A 3938-nucleotide genomic window follows, 5' to 3' on the forward strand; every position below is an offset into this window, starting at 1 on the left:
TGTTGTCTCTGGGTCACTGTTCACAGCTGCTTATTAAAGAGCTTTCCTTAACACACGGGCCCATTGGATTCTGACCTGTGTCCTGCAGGGACTGGTGCTAAGCCTAGTGATTCTGCCTGTGGCACTCTGCCCTTGTGTGGGAAGATTTCCCTCTCAGTTACAGCAGCAAACACCTCAAACAAGCCATTTAACATTTAAGATCCTTCCCCATTTTCCGTCAGCTTTGTTTGATACCAAGGTTTAAACATTTGTGTGTGACCCATTCAAATTGGTCTATTTAAACAGACAAAACGCAGGTTTACACAGCTCTTGGTCCTAAAACCACTACGGGGGTGATCCTTATCATTCCTCGGAAGAAAAAAGAAGCAGAAGAGAGTCAAAGGGCTACTTGTGTAGGGATGTCTGGGACCAGGCTGGGGAGACGGCAAGGCAACTGTTTCCTCCTACTTCATTCCTTCGCTCCAATACATCAGCACTTGCCAGGGGGCAAGGGGCTGGTTACTTCTGTTGAGAGTTCTTAACACTTTACTGTTTTACAGTCAAATATCCTTGGCATTTAGTTTGATTTCAGCTTTGGAGCCACATGGTCGGAATGGGTGGAAAGAGCATGCTGAAATCTTAATGGCTATCAGGTTGATTTGAAGTTTCTGTCCTAATTACACAAACACAATTCAAGTTCCATGCAAAAGTTTGTGCATCTTCCATGTCCCACATCTTCTTAAACATAATGCCGTGCTTACAGAAGAATATCAGGAAGCAGCTGCAAGCTATGAAAGTGACTCTTTATTTACATGGAGTTCACTTATACCACCAATAGTCATTCTAACCTTGCGGTGGAATGAGAAACTATTCTATTCAGCATTCATCAGAGAAGTACTTGACTCAGATGTTGGCTTGGCTATGTAGTAAAAGCATATGAAATATCGGTTAAGCTAATGGTTTTCAATCTTCACTGTGTTGGGGTTTACTCGGAGGTGATTTTTTTAAAAAGCGGCAGTTGCCCAGGCTCTAGCCCAATGATTGGGATTCCATGGGCAGAAGTATCCATGTTTATCAAAAGCCCTTGGGAAGATATCTAGATTCCAGGGGTTCAGAAAACTTGAGCTAGGCAGTCTAGAGATCTAAAATTTATCTTAGTAGATTTGCTGTTTGATGGTGTTTAACCTCTAAAACTAGAGCTTTTTTTTTTTTTTTTTTGTTTTTTTGAGACAGGATCTCCCTGTAGCCCCAGCTGTTCTGGAACTCACTATGTGGACCAGGCTGGCCTTGAACTCACAGAGATCTGCCTGCCTTTGCCTCCCCAGTGCTGGGATTAAAGATGTGTGCCACCACGCCTGGCCTATTTGATTTTCTTATGTCAATAATTCTGTCATTAACCATCCATCTCTAGACTCTAATCTTCTTGTTTATTAAAGGAAGATTTGATGTGTATAATAGCAAAGGTCCCTTCTTTTCTCTTTCTTTCTTTCTTTCTTTCTTTCTTTCTTTCTTTCTTTCTCTCTCTCCTTCCTTCCTTCCTTCCTTCCTTCCTTCCTTCCTTCCTTCCTTCCTTCCTTCCTTTCTTCTTTTCTTTGATTACAAATGCCTTCATTATTCAAATTCCTGAAGAGGATAATGCTGAAGGAAATTAAGTAGGAATTTGAAACAAAGAAGCCAGAAGGAGGAGGAGGAAGAGGGGGAAGGGGATCGGAGAAGGGAAGAGAAAAAGGAAGAGGAAGGGAAGGAGAACAGCTCTTGCTTGGTAGAGCCAGATTCTAAATCTGGATCCGCCAAGGGGTTGTTATGTGGCTAATAACACAGACTGAATAAAGCTCAGCTGAGCTGCTTATAGCCTTTGGACACCTTACTGAACATCTTCCTCAGTTTCTTCATCTGTAAAAGAAGGTCAGCAATGGGGCTGGAGAGATGGCTTAGTGGTTAAGAACACTGGCTGTTCTTGCAGAAGACCCGGGTTCGAATCCCAGCACTCACATGGCAGCCAACAAATGTCCGTAACTTCAGTTCCAGGGGATCTGACAGCCTCTTCTGTCCTCTGCGGGCATTGCAGGACACGGGTGCACTTATGTCCAGGCAGGCAATACACGCATACACATAAAATAAAAATTTTTAAAAAAGAAAGCAATAGCACCTACTTTATAGAATATTTGAGATTAAATGAAGTTATCCATATAAAATACTTCAAACACTACCTAGATCTAGAATGTGTTTAATAAATAGCATCTGTTAGGCTGAGGCTGAAGCTCAGTGGTAGAGAGCTTCCATAGTGTGTATGAGACTGGGTTCAGTTCTTAGAGCCACCTGTTAATATTAGTATGATCTCAAGATTTTCCCCCTGCTTTCATTAGCAGATTAAAATACATATGGTGGTGGGGGGCAAGTTCAACTGGTATTATGAAGGGTTGTCTTGCTGGAAGCCTGGGAGAAAATATTAATTAGACAAAATGCAAATGTTTGAGTGGCCATGCCACCACACGGAAGGACGAACAGGGGTTACGGAAGGACGGGTTGCACAAGCTGCTCACCTGATAGCCTGTCTCAGCCACTGTTTCGGGCATTGATGAGAACCATGCACTGTCTGTGGTACTACAAGGAGTGGGACTATGCTTCCTTGTCTTTCTGCTGCAGCAAACCTGTGGTAGTTGGAATGAGAGTGTTCCCCCAAAGGCTCCAAGAATTTGAATTTTTTTTTTTTTTTTTTTTTTTTTTTTTTTTTTGAGACAGGGTCTCCCTGTAGCCCCAGCTGTCCTGGAACTCACTATATAGACCAGGCTGGCCTTGAACTCCCAGAGATCCGCTTGCCTCTGCCTCCCGAGTGCTGGGATTAAAGGCGTATGCCACCATGCCTGGTGTATTTGAACATTTTGTTCCCAGTTAGTGGCACTGTTTTGGGAGCACTTAGAAGGTGTGGCCTTGCTGGAGGAAGCACGTCACTGGGGAGGGCTTAGAGAGTTCTTAAGCCTTGTTGGAGATCCAGTCACTCTCTACTTCCTGTGCCTTTTTGAAGCAGCTTCTGCTCCTACTCCAGCCACCTCTGCCACCATGCTTCCCTGCCAGGATGGCTGCTTGCCTCTTTGAACTGTAAGCTAAATAAACTCTTCCTTTTAAAAGTTTCCTTGGTCACAGCATTTTAAAGTAACTAATATAGAACCCAAGCAGTGTGTCTACAGTACTAAGAAAGGTAGAAAGTTCTCGGGATTCTCATCTCCCAAATGTGACCTTCTTCTTTAATACAGTGCCTGCCCTGGCTCTTCTGCACTCCTACTTTCTCCTGCCCAAGGTGACAACTGCATAAAAATCACTATGACCCAGAAACAGAACCATTAGTTATAGGTTCTTCATTTAAATTCTTTCATGCCACATTATAGCCCTGGGTTGTTCTTAAGTAACCAGAGAAAACAGGTATGATTCTCTTGGAATAGTTAATCTCTACTTCAAGCAAATTGAAACTGGATACTTTTTGTTGTTTTTTATTTGCTTTCATTTTTTTAATTTTTTTTTTTTTTTTTTAGAAGAAGCATTTCATTACAGCTTTAACATAACAGCTTCCGGAGCAAAGATCCATCTCTTTCAAAAGCAGCTATAAAATTTTTAGGTTTGCTGTTGAATTAATACAGCTCTACAATATTGAACTCAGTATAAGCCCGTAAGACATATTTATTTTATATGTATGAGTGTTTTGCCTGCATGGAAGTGTGCCCACGTGTGCAATGCACACAGAGGCCAGAAGAGGGCATTGGCTGCCCTGGAACTGGACTTATGAACAGTTGTTAGCCATCATTTGGATGTTGGGAACTGAACCCGAATCCTCTGCAAGGACAGTAAGTGCTTTTAACTGCAGAGCCATGTCTCCAGCCCTTGTTTTTTGAGAGAGGGTCTCCATCAAACTAGCCATCTTCCTGCTTCAGCATCTAGAGTGCTGAGATTACAAACTTGTACCG

Source organism: Nannospalax galili, unplaced genomic scaffold, assembly GCF_000622305.1.
Source record: "Nannospalax galili isolate Female #2095 unplaced genomic scaffold, S.galili_v1.0 scaffold687, whole genome shotgun sequence".
Lineage (NCBI taxonomy): Eukaryota > Metazoa > Chordata > Mammalia > Rodentia > Spalacidae > Nannospalax > Nannospalax galili.